Source organism: Cebidichthys violaceus, unplaced genomic scaffold (assembly GCF_023349555.1).
Source record: "Cebidichthys violaceus isolate CVI_PGR_0920_01 unplaced genomic scaffold, fCebVio1.0.p SCAF_16, whole genome shotgun sequence".
Taxonomy (NCBI): domain Eukaryota; kingdom Metazoa; phylum Chordata; class Actinopteri; order Perciformes; family Stichaeidae; genus Cebidichthys; species Cebidichthys violaceus.
In genome coordinates this window covers 12,584,507-12,604,539 of record NW_027176329.1, presented here as the reverse complement: position 1 = coordinate 12,604,539, position 20,033 = coordinate 12,584,507, and the positions used below count along the sequence as shown (strand labels likewise).

At 44.3% G+C, this 20,033-nt stretch overlaps 1 protein-coding gene across 4 annotated transcripts in view; it reads left to right on the top strand.

The window, feature by feature from the left end:
- Positions 1-20,033, top strand: part of LOC137872838 (ephrin type-A receptor 7-like) — a 148,958-nt gene that overhangs the window by 64,784 nt on the left and 64,141 nt on the right. The window lies entirely within an intron of this gene.

The window sequence follows — 20,033 nt, the reverse complement described above, 5'->3', positions numbered from 1 at the left end:
AGACTTCAAATGATCATCAGTCATGGTGGAACAGTATTTGGACTTAATATTCTTCATGTGGGAAAAGGCTGACTCGGATAAATAAGTAGAGCCGAATAATGCAGTCAAGAAGGAAGCACATTTTATTACATTACGGTCATTTAGCAGACGCTTTTATCCAAAGCGACTTACAATTCAGTATCTATCTACCGTAGACGCAGCTACGGGAGCAATTTTGGGGTTAAGTGTCTTGCTCAAGGACACATTGACATGAGACTAGCAAGAGCCGGGGATCGAACCGCTGACCCTCTGATTGAAAGGCAGCCCTGCTCTCCACTTAGCCACGGTCACCCTATTTCCTCATGTTTGGGTACTTCTCCTCTGTGAGTAAGTTCCAAAACTGTCCACGAGCTCTGGACTTCAGCTGAATGTCAGACTGTAGTGTCAAAATCTCGTCCTCCACTCCAGACGAGTTCAGGTGAAACAACGTTGTAATTTTTAAATCAACCTCAATATCTTCCCGAAATGTGCAGCACATAAATGTAGCGACTGGCTCGAGTAAAGCAAAGTCTTGAAAGCGTTTGTCAAACTCTGACAGACACTTGTCAATCTGCTCAGTGTAGCGCGCGCTGTCAAGTTGCGCACACGGCTTCCGTTGCGTCTCCAGCTCTGACGCGAGGTTTTGGAAGTTCCCCAAATCACGGCGCTGCAGCTTTAGCTTCTGTAGTAGAAATACATTGGGAGGCTAACTCATTAGCTCGCCGGAGTTTTGGGGTTGACCGCGCATACGTGGTGACCCGTGTGTTAGAAAAGACCTGATCTCAGACTGGCTGCCATGTACGTCAATCAAGTGGCAAATGCCACGAGGACATCTAATTTGTTTTGAATGGCATGCGATCTACCCACACTACCTCCGCGATCGACCAGTCGATCGTGATCAACGTATTGGGCACTCCTGGTCTAACGGTTCTCTGAAGTTACTTTCTCCTCCGGGTCACATTTTCTGTCTTGGCCGCGTTTGCATTTAAGTTAAAACTAGCTGTATGTTTTTTTTGTTGATACTCAATCTTCATCTCACCATGTCTAGTGCGTAAATAATTAGGTGATTGACAGAAAGTTCATTCTTCAAGCCGGAATGTCAAACATCTACTGGTTTTCAGCCTCTAACAGTTGAGCGTTTGCTGCTCTCTCTCTCTCTCTCTCTCTCTCTCTCTCTCTCTCTCTCTCTCTCTCTCTCTCTCTCTCTCTCTCTCTCTCTCTGTTTTATTTCATTGTGATCTAATAACTTTGGTTTTTGGACCGCTGGTCGAACAAATCAATGCGAAGAAATCATCACGGGCTCTGGTAAATTGTGATTGGCCACTTCTGACATTTTATTGACCACTTGTTTAAATGATTAATCAAAGAACCTCCTGTGTCATCTCAATAATGGGTGCCGTCGTCTGCCTTCCCTGCGCGCATGTGTGTGTACGAACACATGTGGCTGGCGTCTGCCGTTATTGATCCGCAGCGGCCCCGCGATCAAACACAATTAGGTGCGAATTCTCCAGATTGTATATCGACATGTCTCCTTCTGCCGCCGCGTGTTTGTGCGCCGGTGCTGAATCGATAGGTATGCAGACAGTTTCGAGGCATTACCGTACTGAGCTGAAGCTCTGTAGTAGTAAGAGCTGATGGATTACCTGCAGGCCCATCTGTAACGCTAAAAATGCAGACATAAACACACTCGGCCTCCTCGCACCGCCTCATATCTCCAGATCTCAGCGCTTCGCTTTGTGTGCGAGCGCGCTTCGGTGGTTGCACTTGTCTGTGCATTGATCAGATGCATCTCAATCAGTTATTGATTAGTGTGTGTGTGTGTGTGTGTGTGTGTGTGGGTGTGGGGGTGGGTGGGTGTGTGTACGTGTGTACGTGTGTACTTTTTGTCTACTCCAGCACAGACTGGCCTCATACCTCTAACCAGAGAGAAAGATTCAAATAGATTCCATGTTTTTTTTTTTTTATCAATCCCCCCTGCCAACTGTTGTCTTGACAACCTTTGTTTACCCCTTCATTCCAAGATCAATTTAATTGGCGAGCTCCGTCTGCCCCCCCACCCCCCCCCCCACCCACCACCACCAGCAACCAATCACTCAATGAGAGGTATAAATAAAAGGAAGGATGGAGGAACGAATGGCTTTTGTCATTTATTGACCACTGTATATTATATCTCAGCATGTTGTGGTCTTTTGTCTTACTGCGGTTGTGTGGATGTGTGTTTGCAGCAAATCAAAGGTCATGCATTATTTTGCCGTGCCATTGAGTGAATACAATATGATGCATTTCCTAATTTTTTCCCCCATTGTGGATTCTTTTTTTCTTCTTTTGCGCTGTGCTCGGCACGCTCATGTGTGTTTGCGTGTCAGCTTGGCTCCGTGTCGGCTGCAGAACAAGCAGACTAATTCAGACAAAAGGTGCTGCTCTTGTTGTATCCAATCACCGACGCGCGCGTTCTTTTTGCTCGAACACTACCCAGCAGGCTTTGTGGCCATTTTGCTCGGTAACTACGGTTGCGGGGCCCATTCGGAGTCATCAGATCCCATTCTTGTCCAATTATGCCGGCTCTCAGTGGTAGATATCATAGTAGCACAACAAGTGTCTTGAGGAAATACTAATGAGGACTCTTCATAGGCACAGTGGGACGCACACATGCCCCAGTGCAAACCAACCAAGCAGAAAGAAACAGTTTGGTACACGGAGTAGCATAGCTGGGGTGAATTGAAATTGAATTAGCAACTCCAGTTAGCAACTCATTACATAGCGACAGCAGTTCTGGAAGTCATTCATCCAATAAACGAACAATGAGTCCTCAACAAACTATTAACTGTTAGAAAGGGTTTAATCATGTATAACTGATGATTATGTATGTTTTTACAGTTTGCGGGTCTGTGTGTGTTTTTGAAAAGTTGGACTATTATCAGAACGCGCCGCCGGTAATCAACCCGCATCAGTCGCTTTGTCTGAATTAATTTGCCGTAATGTGTTCTGCTAGCAACACCGCTCGTGCTAATTCTTTGTGTTTGTTGCCGCTTCCACTTACGGCCACAACTGTGACGTAATACGCCGAGGCTGGAAGAAAACATCTCTCCTGCGCCGCTCACTTTCTTCAGTCCCACTGCTGGCTGCCAGAGAGAGTGAATTCAAAACCCCGCTGCTGGCGTACAAGGCAGCTCCGTAGCTCCAGGCCTGCGGGCCAGACCTAAACACCAGCCTTTGATCCCAGCTCTGCCCCTACCAGCTGCTCGGCTGGCCCTACTCCATTCCATTGGTCGCTGACACCCAGCTTTGATCCTCACGCCTCCCCGATAATAGAATGGCCCTCGGAGCGCTGTACCGTCACCCTCACTTCATGTCTTGGTTTAAAAAAACTCATCTTTTAGAGAGCAACTTTCTTTGCCTTTGCCCATGTTGCTCAGTGGCCATTGCTGTTTCACTGTAATGTTTCTGCAGTCTGCGATGGTTACCAGCTGATTGATTGGATGTTATCGGCAGTTAGCAGCCTCATAGATATGCGTTTGAAGAAGCCTGAGGTCCGGGGCAAGGATGGCTCAAACAAACACGGGACTTTCACCCAGGTCACCGCTGTTCTTGTGGAACTAAAAGTCGACTTTTAGCAAAACTTACTGTTCCTATAGAAATGTTGATTTAGAGACGAGATAAGGAGACAGTTGAGGTGGAATGACTTGTGGAAAAGATGGGATGCTTTCAAGACAGGTTTTAAATACTTAAGAAGTATAAACGTTTCATAAACTGGAAAATTGTCATATGGACGCATCTTTGTGGGGATGCACATATTGCACTATTCTCTGAAGTCCATCTCTGTGTGATAGGGGTGTAACAGAGCTGATATCTGCATCTTTTGAAGTGTGTGAGTGCGTGTGTGTGAGTGCATGTTATGTGTGTGCGTGTTCTGCGTTGAGCAGAAGTGTACCTGGCTGTGTGTGTGATGTCTGTGCTGTTTCCTGTCTTGCTCATGTCACTTCCTCTCTAATAAACTGTCATGCCGTCTAATCTGCCCAGCTGGCACTGTCAGGTCATGAGTCTGGATGAGAAGGATAGATTGTGTGTGTGTGTGTGTGTGTGTGTGTGTGTGTGTGTGCATACAGTATGTTTGCATGTGAGCAAATGTTGAATTTATTTTTTCTGTTCTTCTGAGGACAAGGATGGATAACAATGATACTTAAAACCCTGCATTTTAAATATAGAGTTTTAGGATTCAAGTAATTCAATTTAATTACAAATTAAATGTATTGTTAGAATTATGGCTATGCTAATGTCCAGTCCAAATATTAACTTACAACATATTGTATATGTAAGTCAAATAGGGAACTGTGAAAGCACCAGCTTAGCAATGTCAGCATTCTACTTTGCATTTCTTGCTACCTATTGATTTCTTCAAGAGCAATGCTAACAGAAATACTGCATGGTAAAAAGATCCTTGGTCAAGCTTCATTAGCACTTGATGCTAAAGTGATCATGTGACGCTGGCCAGTTATTAAAAGCTTAATTGAGAATCCAATCTTTGCTGGCAGCTGGTTTTTCAACTTATCAAAGCCCACACAGGCTTATGAGCTCCATTACAGTCTGTCTTTGTGAGAGCTTTGTCATTCATCACCATCATCTCGATCCAAGGTTTAGAAAATGCCCCGGGAATGCAACCAACTCTTCACTTCATCGAGGCGCACACAAACTCTGCCAACCGATCTCTCAAATTGCAATAGCGTTGTGACTCTTCATAGATCAATTTATAAATACGGGTTCAGTCCCACTTGTTTAACAACTGGTAACTGACTGTGACCAATTATAGTCCACTGACTCCATTCCTTTTTATTTGACCATGTATGTGAAGATCAGTTTATTAGTGAGTGACAAAGATTTAAAGAGACAGTGTGTAGGATTTAACAGTGTGGTTACAGTCTGCAACCACATTTCCAAGACTGTGCCCCTTTAATTAAGATTTTAGTTTTATTACTGTATTCAGTCAAGCAGAAAACTACCAATTATTCAGCTTAACTATTATATACTTATATTATATTACTTATTATATTACTTATTAACTCTCAGATTTGGTGGACTTTATATGACTTCAAAATGAATGTATAATGTAAAAATATAAGAAGCTTCCAGACTGTATCCAGAATAGTCGGTATTAATTAATTAATTAATTTCAGTCTATAAATCTAAAGGGAATTCTACAAAATAATGAATGAATGTATGTAGGTGTAAGGCCTCAGTTTACACCTTTTTAATCAGCTTATTACTGTTTATTTATTACATCTGTATTTAAGTTGTTGAAAACTAAACTAAACTAATTGGAGTCTTGAAACAGCAAGTTTGATGGAAGTGTGTGTGGGTGCATGTTATGCAAATGGGTAACAGCTTAGGTCTGAAAAGTCTGATTCTTTTAGCCAAATACGTAAAATTATATAACTATATATCTTGAAGCTATAATATTTTAATTCAATCTCTTCCTGTTCCAGAGTTTTAAAAGTTGTTACATGAGATTCATTTTTTATGAATTTGTTTTTATCGCAAGGCTTGAGATATTGCAGTTCTCGTATACATTCTTTGTGGTTGTTAGTATTGCCTGCAGGGAGGAGGTAAACAAGTGTGTGTGCCGGCATCATTCACAATGTTTTTACTGCCGTTTCGGCTCTTTCAGTTGGACGGATTCGGGCGCATCAGTGAGAAGGGAGGAAGACATGGAGTATGCATGCTGGGATACTTTGAGTTTGAGTGTCTCCTCAACTTTCCCGTGGGCTACTGCTCTCACATCACTGTTGTTGGTTTCACTTTGTCCTCTGACATGCAGCAGGATGTCTGCAAAAGTACAAAAAACGTGTGCCTACAACCCACCTGCATACTGCATGATGCAGTGTGTGTGTGTGTGTGTGTGTGTGTGTGTGTGTGTGTGTGTGTGTGTGTGTGTGTGTGTGTGTGTGTGTGTGTGTGTGTGTGTGTGTGTGTGTGTGTGTGTGTGTGTGTGTGTGTGTGTGTGTGTCTGCCTGTCATGTCCCCTGAAATCTACACAAGAACACTTGGTGACAAAACTGCTGTCTCGCACTTGGCAGGGAAGAAAGTAGTCCTTCATATGAAGGTTGGCATTGTCCTTGTAGGCGGTGTACTTGTCTCTGTGTCTCTGCTTTCACTGCTCTGTGACTAAGAACGAAAAATTCAAAGGGGCGAGACGGACAGACGGAGAAAGGAAAACATTAAATGCCATAAAACTCTGCAAGCTAAACAAGAAAACTGTCCGGAGGGACTCATAATATGTATCCTTACAAGCTCCGACACTTCCTCCCTCAGCCGACCTCTTATTGCCTCCTCCTTCCTGTTTCGTATTCCTCTCCAGCCACCCACCCGCCTCCCCTCCTCGTGCCCACCACTTCTTCCCTAGACACAGCTAAACTCTGCGGGGGATTCGGTCCAGACCGGCTCAATTCCCTTTGGTCATGTTGTGGTCGTGTCGCATCAAGCTCCCAACAATTTGTGTATCCGTCTCTCTCAGCATCCCTCTTTGACTTGTTTAGCACACTCGGCTTGCAGTCCACACACACACACACACACACACACACACACACACACACACACACACACACACACACACACAAAGCGGCCTCTATTACAACTTTTTCTTTGCTTGCCGTGGATATCCGTGTGGGCTGGTGTGCTAGAGTTAGTATTTGTAGACAACAGCGTGGCCTTGAGGCTCCAGACGATTTGTCCCTAAGTGATGCTGGCACGCTTTGTTCCGACATAAAGTCAGCAAGTCTCGAGCTTTAGTGTCGCACATCAAAGCTAGTAAAGCTGGTCATCTATGCTTTACTTACATCTCGTTCTGACTCTTTAAATTTACCCAATACTCCTGTCAAAAATGTGCTAGTGTCAGAACACAGCAGGTAAATGGATTTTATACTTCACGGTGCAGATTCACCAAACTGTAAACAAGGTCCTGGTTGTAGCCCATGATCCAAGGAATGATGGAAACCATATGGCCAAAATATCAGAATACTGCCAAATGAAGATATATTGCCTTTCTTTTTTTCTTTTCTTCACATTTAATAGCATTTGATCACTATGTCATGCAACCTTTTCTCTTATTTTTACCACTGCTAAATTACTTGGGGGGGGGGGGGGGGGGGGGGAGTATCCAGAAAATGGGATTTATTGAAAAGTTGAGTACAAATCTTAAGAACAACACGGGCTCATGTGTTGAAGTCATACGTCAAACGGCGATGATGGTTGTCATTTCATGAGTATCCTAATAGTCTAGTCTCTACGTCTGTTTGCATGTACAAAGACATGACTACCTCAGCAAGTTTCCCATCGGTCTTTCTGTGTGCGTTTAAAGAACTGTATGCATGCAGCGAATCAGCAGTAAATCTTTTTTATTGTGTTGTGAATAATATTCAGAAAAATATTCCACGAATAGGGTTTAGACCTGCCCAAAGAAATCCTTTCAGTAAATCACAAATTACAGACCGGTGTGCAGTGTTTGGTGATAGAAATACAAATAGTCCTGAAGAACTGTTTGCCTGATGCAATGTGGTCTCTGCTTGACATCGTATTGTGCAATAGCTTATGATATTTAGGACTAATGCGATAGCAGCGGGATATGTTCGCTGTGACAGATCAGTGTCATGAGCAGAAGACACCAACACATGAGTTCTGGAACTTATTTGCAAATGGAATAAAGGAACACGTAGCGGAATTGTTAGAGGCAAACAATCCAAGCGACAATCGGTCCTAGAAAAATGTATACTACCTCTGACATGGTAATGGAAGGCATTTCTGAGTAGTCGAACATATCCTGGACATATTAATATCTGGCATACGTAGCTGATGCCTGTAAATAAAAGAGTGAAAACCAAAGACTAAGCCTGTAGTTCAAAGGGTTAGTGTGATGTTACTCACTGAGCATCTGTCCAATGAAACCATTCCTTGTGCTCAGTTGTTCTTTCGGCCCCTTTAAAATGATCTGTGCTCAGGGCCTGTACAGTTTTAGCCATAACACTGCAATTGATTCCCTCATTATGACGGTAACTGCTCACTGCACTCCTTACACAATCCCCAAAGGCTCAACAGGGATCATTATTATTTTGCAACATGTGTAAAACTCACAACTTCCCTTGCAATTCCATCAAAGTGTGCATTATTCGTGACACCAAACCGTGCATACTTATTTCGTCTAATTTATAGAAATGGACGGGCTGCAAGCTAGCAAAAGGGAAATTACATTAAGCAAACTGCCAACTCTGAATTTTTTCAGAGTTGCCAAAAAGAACGCTAGAAGCACATTTGGAGAAGGTCTGCAGATTATGAAGTAGTAGAAGGTAATGTGGTGGGTGTTACTGCTCCTGGGTTTCTGGAAGACTGTGTGTGTGTGTGTGTGTGTTTGTGCATGTGCTGGGTCCTGTGTGTGTGTGTGTGTGTGTGTGTGTGTGTGTGTGTGTGTGTGTGTGTGTGTGTGTGTGTGTGTGTGTGTGAGAGAGAGAGAGAATGCGGGTGTTTTCATTTTTGACTTGGATCGCGGCCGCTCCTCACAGAGGCGGAGTGATCCCACTCACTCGCTGCTCTGTCCTCGGGGCACGGAGACAGCGAGAGGTATTAATGGAGAGAGTGGTGGGAGGAAAGACAGCGAGAGGGCGGGAGAAAACATGTTAGAATGAGAGGAGAGATGGATGGACAGAGGTGACGTGGGGGTGTGGGGGGGTGGGTGGATGGATGGATGGATGGATGGATGGATGGATGGATGGAGGAGAGTGGGCGGAAGAGGTCAGCTTCGAGAGCGATGCAGATCAACAGCGGGCAAGAGGAGGGGCAGAGGAGGCGGAGGCTCGGATCCAGATGGGAAGGTATTTTGGCAAGCATGCCCCCTCCTCCCCCGACTGGCCCGCCGCAGAAACTGCCAGTAATGACCTATCCTGCCCCGCCAGAAAGCAATCATGCTTCTCTGTAATAAAATCGCTCTCACTCACTGTCTCTCCAGCGTCTTCTTCCGCTTCTTCTTTCCTCGATCAGTTTCAAATAGTTCTTTCTCTTGCTCTTCGATGTGCTCATCTTTCATTCTTTTGACTTTTATGATGATAATTAATACAGGCCATACATGACCCCTATCAGTAAAAGTAGAAAATAACAAGTTATGACTTGTAAGCCAAATGAGCCGAGTGCAAGAAATCCTAAAATCACACCTTCTCCTTTCCCTCTCTGCGCCGAGTATTTGTTGCCTCTGCATAAGCGAGAGTTGTCGTGTACCTGAGTCGACCCTGCGTGTGAGGACAACTGGCTGATGTGCCAAAGGCAGGATTGTAACAAGGACACGGCACAGCAGAGGGCAGTGTGTGTGTGTGTGTGTGTGTGTGTGTGTGTGTGTGTGTGTGTGTGTGTGTGTGTGTGTGTGTGTGTGTGTGTGTGTGTGTGTGTGTGTGTGTGTGTGTGTGTGTGTGTGTGTGTGTGTGTGTGTGTGTGTGTGTGTGTGTGTGTGTGTGTGTGTGTGTGTGTGAAGTGTAGGGGGGACAGAAAGAGAAAGAAGCAGTAGAGACGGAATAAGTTAGTGAGAGAGGTGGAGAAAGAGATGAGGAACGTGTGTGTGGAATCCAAAACAGTAAAGTTAAGGGGGGTTCTAAATGAGCTCAGTCAACCATACAGAGGCATCTACTATGCAAAACCAGGAGCGCAGGACCTTTTCTTTTTCCAGACATTTGTTCCAAGAAAAAAGGGCCAGGCAATATTCTAAAAAAGAAGCAGAGGCTTTAGAAGTGCAGCTTACGGATGACTTGAGTGCGTAATTGTTGGGAAAAGAAATGTGTGGACAGACCTCGAGATCACTGAATCCCACAAAGACCAATTACCACACACGCCGTCTTTGTCTACTAACATACTTATTTTTTAGTCTTGATCGTCAGAAGAGAGCAGATCTTGGGGTGACCGTGGTTAAGTGGAGAGCAGGGCTGTCTTTCAATCAGAGGGTCAGAGGTTCAATCCCCGGCTCCTGCTCTCAAGTCAATGTGTCCTTGAGCAAGACACTTAACCCCAAAAATTGCTACCGTAGCTGTGTCTACGGTAGATAGATACTGAATTGTAAGTCGCTTTGGATAAAAGCGTCTGCTAAATGACTGTAATGTAATCTTGAAGAAAAAAGACAAGACGTGGTGACATTCCATATTTTTTCTTATTGGCATCAAATCTTATGAAAGACCAAAACCAACAAAGAATTGATTTCTTTCCATCCAAATCCTGATCTGTCTTCTACCTCTTTGCTCCATTGATTTCCTAAAACTAAACCACGCCCAAATCATAGATGTAATTGTCTCAAACTATCAACATGTGTCTTGTCTTATGAGATGGGAAAGAAAAACAAAATACTATGTCGGCATTGAGGTCAGAACAATGAAAAGGTTTTTCCTGGCTCAATTCTTGAGCCTTTTTCTCTTGACTTTGTGTATTGCATTTATGATCAAGTTATTTTTGTACTGAGCACAGAAATATCCCAAAGTAGATGACCGTGAAGCACAGTGGTGGATCGATACCGCATACAGTTTTGGTTGTACAGAGAACAAGGACTTGAACTGTGTAGTAATCACTGTAGCCTTTTCTTCCAGCGGTGCCCCCACAGCGAGGCTTATTTAGAAATACAGAGAGAGAGAGGGAGATATTGAACCACTCTGCACACACACACACACACACCTACACTCACTGTCCACTTCGGCTCGCCTCCCAGCAATAGAGAGCTCCGAGTGTGGAGGGTGTGAGCCAACAGGAAAGCAGGGATTGGGGGAGTGAAGAGGAAAGCACAACGAATGCAAAGGGAGGGCTGCTTGCTGCAGCGCTTCAGGGGAAGGACAAATCGATACGCTCGCACACACAACACTCCCACGCAGCAGCGAAATAATGCTGCTAGTTTGTCTTGCCTTCTCCCTCGGTGACCTCTGTCATCTTTTACACGCTGTCTGGAAGACTTTATTCTTGTTTTGCAAAATTAAAACAATCATTTGTTTTCCAAACTTTTTTTTTTTCTGAGTGCTTTCTAACTATTACATTTTTTTTTAGCTGGTGAGTCTCCTGAGTCTCCTGAAGGACTCATTTTTTATTTTCTTTCACTCTAAATTGACACTTTCAATCGGTTGATGTGTGCACATGGTTTGCTCTGGGAAACGCATCTGTCGTCACAATACGGCAGCACATTCTTTTTGTCAACACTGTGATGGTCAAAGGTGCGGTATCGATTACATACAGCAGTCAGTGGTTCTGCAGCACATACTGGTATGGTAAAGCTGCATGTTTAAGTGTTGGACAGTTTTAGCTCCAGTGGCTGTTGCTAAGTAACTTGACTGTACGCCAGCGTTTATTTAGATAATTGGCCTTTTTCTCCTCACACTGCCAGCAACGAGGCAGCCGGAGAGGAACTTGGAGTGTTTCAGCTGCTGCGGCTGAACCTTTCCAAGTCTGCAGTTGATGACTGAATGCATCAGAATGCTGCTGTTTACAATCCCGTCCCACTCCAAAAGCCGAACTAGTATACCCGCCATTTTCACTTGTCAGTGCTTTAATGGTGCATTCACGCAGCCCTCATCAATTTGTCCAGTTGGGAAATGTGCATGATTTTCTGGTCATTTGCTTTCAGTCATTTATTCATGAATAAATAACTTAAATGAATCGATGCCAATGATTATTTACTTCACTGCGGGCTGTTAACAGTACAAGCCAGGCATAAACGTTGCTGCTCTTGTTAGCGGCCTGGACCTTGACAATCATACAGGTATGCAATAATTAAGTTCAATGGGAAAATATGATTAGTCTAGCACAGCTCATACTGAAAACTCCTGGTTCTGATGTATAATATTGTAAGAGTGTAAGGTCTACTTCCTGAAATTGCACGTTTCTGAACAGGAAATACAGTTAGGTAAAGGTAAATTCTTTTAACATTCACTCATAGCCATCACGGGTGTCCCCTATTAGGAATTTACGTAGTCAAATCTGATCGGTCAGTCTTGCCTATTGTCGACTGATTATCAAATCATGTTTAGTTTTTTTCTTCTCTGTTTGAGCTTCACCTTTTTCGAAAAGTAGTGCGATTGGCTGAGATACTTGTGACTATTGCCTAGCTGTTGTTTCAGAATAACTTACATGGTTTGGACACTCACTCACTCTCACACACACACACACACACACACATAGCGCTGTCCAAAGTGCTCAAACAGAGTGACAGACACTGTTTCTTAGCCGTCTTGCGTTTCGTGGTTGTACGTACCCCAATTCCATTTTTTCCACTCATTGTAGCAATCCCCACACAGAAGGGAGAGGGAGGGAGGGAGGGAGGGAGGGAGAGGGGGGGAGAGAGACCGCAGGCCAAGATGCTGCTCCAATGGTCCCACAAATTCGTGTTGTGCAACTTAGTCTACATGATGATTTATTCACGCACACAAAGGAGATTGATTAAAAGCAAGACTTATTTTCACATTTTCATTAAATAGTATTATTAATAGGCTGCTGTTTAACAGCCCATTTCAACGTTTTTAGACGGTATCTAACCAAAATAGGCTGTGCATCATGATTTATTGGGAACAATTCAGCAGCCCCAGAAAGCCCTGAAGGAATGATCTTCTCTTTCATAACAGTAACTTTTCCACCAACCGCTGCGATTCGACTGTGAGATTGGAAATCAAGTCAGGGTCATTTAGATCGAATCCTTGAATAGTTGACTATGTGGGGTCATCCCTAGCAGCCATGATGGAGAACATTACTTTATAATGAAGTGAAGCAGAGGCAGTCGAGGAACACTTTTACCAACTAAGTGGTAACAGCAGCGATGTGGATGTGCTGCAGGAACGAGTGTGAAACAGGCCAGTTTTCCCGGACCGCCTCGTGCCCGTGTTTGATTGTAACCGGTGCCGACGGCCACGGCGGCGTGGCTGTCTGGTCAGCGAATGTTAACATGAGCCACTGTGCTATTAATGCCTCTAAGTGACTGCCGTGTCAACGGGCTGTCTGACAAGTCTTGTGTTTGAAACTGAAGTCTCTGAAATGTATCGACCGGGGTATGAAGGATTTGTGGCACTTGATTAGAAGAAGCTAATGAGTCGGATAGTGTTCATCATGGATCACCCCGGAGGTTTTGCACTGGCACGATGACAGAAATGATGAACCAAAAAGCTTTTATGGACCGAAAAAAGATTGATGCGCTCTCACTGCACTCACGACTGAGGTATCCAAACTTTACAGCCTCAGCACTTTCCTTTTGATTGTTCGCCCACCATTTTTTAAGTACAGTCCGACCGTGCAGCAAGTCTCCGGTCACCTGTTTGTCTACTTCCCCTACCTGCTCCAAGCCGAGACTCACCGCAGCTCTCTGCCGGTACCGGGCGACGGCTGTTGATGGCGCTAAGTGAGGCAGTACGTATTCTCTGCTCCGTTTGACCGGTTGTTTTTGGGCAGTGAGGCCTCTTTTAAAGCACAGACTGTAAGCATCGCTCTCTTCTACAAATAGCTTGTTGTGTCTGATGCTCTCTGGCTGCACCACAGACCCTCGCGGACGAGGACTAGGCACACGTACAGACAGACAGACGCATGCACGCACACACACACACACACACACACACACACACACACACACAAAGCAAGGAGTGAGCACACACTCGTGAGGAATGCACACATGCCATGTAATGCTTCTTGAGTCACTTTACTCTATGACTCACTGTCTGGTTCAGTCTGTCTCCACATGCTGCTGCGTCTGGACCATAATTCCCAGCTCAGACCTCGGCGGAGTAGTGCGTAGACGCGCTTGATCGCATGCCAGGAGGGAGATTGCACTCGGGGAACGAACAAACAAACAACAGTCATTCATCGATTTATATTTTAGATGACGTTTCTCCTCTGTGAACTTTGTTTTAAGGAGTGATTGGGGTGGGGTTCAGAACAGAGTGTGTTGTGACAGAAAAGAGTTTCTCTCGGGGGGAAAACAAACAAGATGCAAAGAGCGTTCTTGAAGTATAAAAAATCTGAACAAAAGCGAATGTGTTGGGCCGAGGCTGACGGGGAAAAGAAAGAGGGGAGGAACAAAGATTTCACTTTCTGTTCGTCTCCCGTCTTCTAATCCCCCCCCCTCTTTCTTTCACTTGCACCCCCCTTTTTCATCCTTACTTCCCTCCGTCCCTTAATTGCTTGACTTCCATCCCCTGACTCCACGTGACGCCATCTTGCATGTCTTAATTAAACGGCTGCTTAGAAGGAGGGAGGCATTGAGTGAATGAAGGGATGTAGGGGGGGGGATTAATGAAAGAAGAGTCCGTTAATTACACAACAAGGTCAAGGCCACTTTACCTTCACAGCTTAATTGCGGCCCCTGATTGTGTTGCAGACCCTCATTTTTAATTCAAACAGCGGGTGGACTAAATTGCGTTGATTGTCGGTGTTGTGTGTGTGTGTGTGTGTGTGTGTGTGTGTGTGTGTAACAAGTGTGTATTTTATTATTCAGGGTTTAGATATATTGTACATATAGACACAATAATTTGTTTAAGGAAAAAGTGTGTGTGTGTGTGTGTGTGTGTGTGTGTGTGTGTGTGTGTGTGTGTGTGTGTGTGTGTGTGTGTGTGTGTGTGTGCTATATTTGTGTACATGTCTTTATGCACAAGCAATCTCCTTTTTGGAATTTGGGAACAACAGAATCTGGCTGTTTATTTTGATTATTATAATGTTTGATGAAACTTGCACACAAACACCAAGAATAAAGAAATCTAGGTGAAAATTGGATTTTAGAGATACAATTGGCAGTACAAACATTACAACAGATATTCTTCTTTTTTTATCAGAGGGTGCATAATCAGCGGCTCATTTGCATTTCTTCTCGCCTTTTTATTAGGGGAAGTATTTTCTGAGCCGTGATTGTCGCAGGAAGACCTTGTTGACTGTAAACTGCTGTGATCACTGATGTTTTTACAGCAAGCGACACAATGGTTTTTGGATGCTGGGAGACCAAAAATCCTGGTGAAAATCAATTTAGATTTGGCCATTTTTCACTGGAAGTTGGTAAGAGCCGAAAACGATGGGATCTCTCTCTTAAAGTGCGTCGTCCATGTTCGTTTGTGCTTGTTTTGATCCCGGCCATGAAGCTCGGCCATTGAAACCAGTGGGAGGGGTCGGACAATCGGCCCACCTCATCGGTCTCCATGATAGACCAACTGTTCCTCATCACATGGGGTCTTGCACACACACACACACACACACACACACACACACACACACACACACACACACACACATATCCACATACCCTCCAAAAACATTTGAACTGTCGTATGCTCTGACCGTGACTCCCCCCCCCCCCACACACACACACACACACACACACACACACACACACTCCAGTGAAGACACTTAATCAGCCTTATGGTCCAAGTGACCCCCCTACTGCTATCTCCATCCATCTCTGCAGCGATCAGCATTTTAATAACTTTGGATCAGGACGCTGGATCTCAAATGTCGCAGGGAATGAGCGATGAGCAGGGACTAGGTCTGCCTTAGATGGTCAGCTGATCACAGGACTTCACAATGCAGAAATCATGGAAACCTGAACGGACATAACGTTTTACAACCGGCGAAACGTGTACCTGTAACATTTAAAATTAATAGTTAATGTCATGTCGTTAGAGTGCTGATCTGTTATTCAGTGTTTTAGCCAGTTTAGTGAAAAGAAGGATCCTATTGCGATTCTTTTTAATATCTGTATTGAACAAGATGCCTCAGGAGAGCAGAACCTACGTTCTTTACTGCTTCATTTCTTTAAAAAGTATTTTAAAATTGATGCTACTTCACATTTATAGAACAAAGCCTATGATTTGAGAAACCAAACATAATACCTGCTGTTTGTGTAGACATGAAATGGAAAAACGATCGACTCTCAGAGCCTCTGACCTCTGAGGTTTGACCTCCTGGCTTTGGTTAACACATACAGGTCAGGTGTCAAATGAGGGTCAGGCAGGTGAATCGAGTGAGTCATTCATTGTTTGCCAGTGTGTGCATGACAGAACAGAGCAGAGCAAAAAAAAAAGAAAAGATAGACAGAGAAGTGAGGTGAATGCTCACTTTGTCAAGCAAACTCAAACTGAGTGACGGGAAAAATAAACAGCTATGATGTAACACAATGCAATAGCTCTGTATTAAATACTGCCACTATTTGTTTGTTTTGACTGGTGCGTTTTCAACAGGCGGCAAACTCCGGTTCTGTCAAATGAAGCCGATGCAGAAGTGTCTCCAATGTCTCCGGTTGCAGAAAGAAGTCTGATTGTATAGAAGTCTGACAAAATGACTCTACTTCTAACTTGATTTATTACCTCAGTAAACATGAGTTTATGGACTCAATCTCTAGTTTCAAGTCTTCTTCAATACAGCTTGATGTTCATTTATTACAACATGGTCCATTTAGAGTCAAATAGACCGTACAGCAGAGTATGCTTTGGGTTTGCTTACTGTGATTGACAGGTCGCTGCTGCTACCAGAGCCGTATACGGCGTCACTACGTCACTCCTCCACATTCCAACTATTGTAACTTCCGTTCATCAGTTGCAAAGTAGTCACCCAATTTGAATGCCGTCAGCCGACTGAATGGCTGTTATCAGCGGTCATCACTACCATTGTGATGCTTCAAACTGCACCTGCCACGTTGTGAAAGTGAAACAAAATGATTTTAGGTTCAGACAACAAAACTTCTTGGTTAGGAAAAGATCGTTTGGGTTCAAATGAGTAGCCTTGTTACACGACCTATGTAACTTGGAGCGTGAAGTATGTAAGTTACGTTACAAAAGTACGGTAATATAAGTCTACGCCTACTTTTGGTTTCACACGGGATACAAACTGACTTCCTCCCTTGCTCCCGATGTAATTAGTACGACCAATAGAGGTTGCCGTCGTCTTCGTGTATTCGTACAGGTGATCAACAGGCCCCTTCTAAATCGTATCATGAGGCCGATGACCCATGATGACGGCCACTTCCAAGCGGGTGACTTTGTGAATGATGTGCATCGGACTGCATCGCTTTAAAATGCGTTTCCAACACGTTGTATTCTTCGTTTGCCTATTTAGAAGTACAAAAGTGATAGAAACACCCTACAAAATAATTAAAAACCAGTAGAACATGATAGGCAAAATAATTGTAGTGGACAGTGCCAAGAAACACCGTTTGTAAGTTTCACAAGGTTGTATTTATTGCAAGACTGCTGTATCGGAACGCATTACAATTATAAGCAGATGGTGGTTCGCTCTCCATAGAGTCTGTCAGGAGACTAATGTTTGCTGCTAGAATTTGCACCTCTAATCCCCTCGCTACTGTGTGGAGGCATGCCGGCATAAGCACACACTTCTTCCATTCACACATTCAGCACTAATATGCTGTAAAAGATGCACACTTCCCTCGTATAGGCCATCATATACATAATTACTCCGCATAAGCACACAAATATATACACCGCTCCCTATCCTGGTTTCCTCTAAGTGACTCTAATAGGTGTGTCTTGCAGAGTTGAGGAGCTATCCGATTACCCTTGACCTCCTCTCGTTTAACAATTGGCCAAGACACTAGATTGAATGAACTTCTCTACATTTTTCTCTCTCTCGCTCGCTATCTCTCTCTCTCTCTCTCTCTCTATCGCTCTCTCTCTCTCTCTCTCTCTCTCTCTCTCTCTCTCTCTCTCTCTCTCTCTCTCTCTCTCTCTCTCTCTCTCGCTCTCTCTCTGTTCTCCTCCGCTGCGCTGTACTTAAAGATACACGGCAGCGCTCATCCATCTGCACTCTTGGGAATGAAATTTACCAGGCCGTTTTGTCTATATCTGGGTCACGGTCTTTATGAAAATGGCTGATTCGGATGAAGCAAATGAAAATGGAACGTCATTAGCAGTCCCGAATCATTCAAGTTCACATCCCAGATTTGAATAGCAGATTTTTTTTTTTTAAAGAATCAAATGAAATCGGCGTGTCACAACAGACTGCAGGCTGGAGATTATGCTTGGTAATTTCCATAACCAGGCCATATTCAACACACACACACACACACACACACACACACACACACACACACACACACACACACACACACACACACACACACACACACACACACACACCTAAAACATCTCCTCTTTATATTCTCCCTAATGCGTCCACCAGTGAATGTGATTAGCTTCCAGTTGCATATATTATTAGATGTTTAGGGAATGTAAGATCTAGGCGTACGTGTCACAGTGAATTATGATCTGACTCGACTACAACAAGCACATTTCTTTTTTGTTTTCTCTCCCTCCGGGTTCTAGTTTTTATTTCGCATCCCCCATAAAAACACACAAATTGACAGCATTTTCATTCAATTTTTCACAACTGTGGTTGTACTCTCATTGCAGACATGCTGTCGACATTTTATAACATGAAAAAATATCATGTAGTGAAGAATGACATTACATATTGCCACTGCAAATAGGGAGAGATGTAAGTGTCTAAAAGGCTGCTGTGTGTACAGTATAACCTTCAGCAGCGTTACAAATCAATGTTACTTCTCTTACCTAAGCTTATCTTTGCTCTCAGTTTGAGGGAGGAATTGTGTTTCTGGTGAAGTTTGACAGGCGGGAGAGACGGTGGGCACACATGTGCGTAAACACACACACACACACACACACACACACACACACACACACACACACACACACACAAAAGCAGCATGGCAGTTCAAAAAGAGCAGAACATTGAATCTCATTTTGCGAGCGCTCGACCTGAAATTGCCTGACATTCACATGCAAACATGTTTGCTGACTTGCGGCTGATGTGGTTATAATGTAAATGGCCGGGACGCTCCCTGCTTTTACTCAAACACACACACACACACACACACACACACACACACACACACACCGATGCGCCCTTAATTCATTTTTGTACAGCGGTTTACCGTCCTTCTCCCAAACCTCTTTTCACCTGTTTTCATCTGTGTCCTTCAGCCATGTCTTGTTGGTCCACTTTGGACTTGATGTTGGATTTTTAGACACCGGTGCTGCTGTGCAGTCTGCAGGGTGTTTGTGTGTGCGTACATACATTAGTATTTTGAGATGTGATGTGTGAGTATGCGACCCAAATGTGTCTTGTTTTTTTTCCCACACGTGCGATGTGCTTGCGTGCAGGTGCCATGTCACCAGGACAGACACGGACATATATGTGTCGCCTGCGTGGTTGAGCTAAATGGAAGCCATCAATCACACACACACGGGAAAACAAAAACACGGCGACCACTGGACAAGGGGGCTGATTCCCACAAAAAAGGCTCTCATGATGATGTCAGAGTCAGTCTGCGAGGTTTGACAGCAGCCATGACGACTACAATTGCACTGTAACGATTTTCTTGTTAATATGGAGGTTGTTCCAAGAGTCTGAAATTGATGGTGAAACCCATGCATGTGACGAAAACAGAACAGGTTAACGTGCAGGAGGCATACAATGAAAGAACAAAGTCTCAAGGTCAAACCCCCAAACAACATGTGAGCCCATCACTCTGGAGAAGAACACACTTGAAATGTGAATGAACAGGGCACGCGTGTGTCCGTGAGGTCGGCAGAGGAGAAGACGAGGCCTCTGATAAATCCTGTGAAGGTGATAGCTGGAGCAGAAGTAGGGATGGCGAATAATAGACCGAAAGGGAGGGAGGATGGCGGAGAGCAAACATGAAGGAGGGAGGGAGGGCAGGGGGAGTGAAGTGGACATGCGTTTGGCGGGGAGCAGAGCTAAGAGCCATTTGAGAAGATGAGATGGGAGAGAGGTAAACGTCGGAGTGACACGGGCATTAGAGAGAACGGCGCAAACATAAAAGGAAGACGAGGCTCTGTCAACAGTCGGGGATCGACTTCTGTGTGTATTTGCCTGCGTATGTCGCGTTTTGTATAATCGGAGCATGTGTTGGTAATATACAGAGACGCATCCTCCGTCCATCTGTCTGTTCAAATCATGTATACGCATAAGAGGAAACAGCTGTTATTGGATGGACG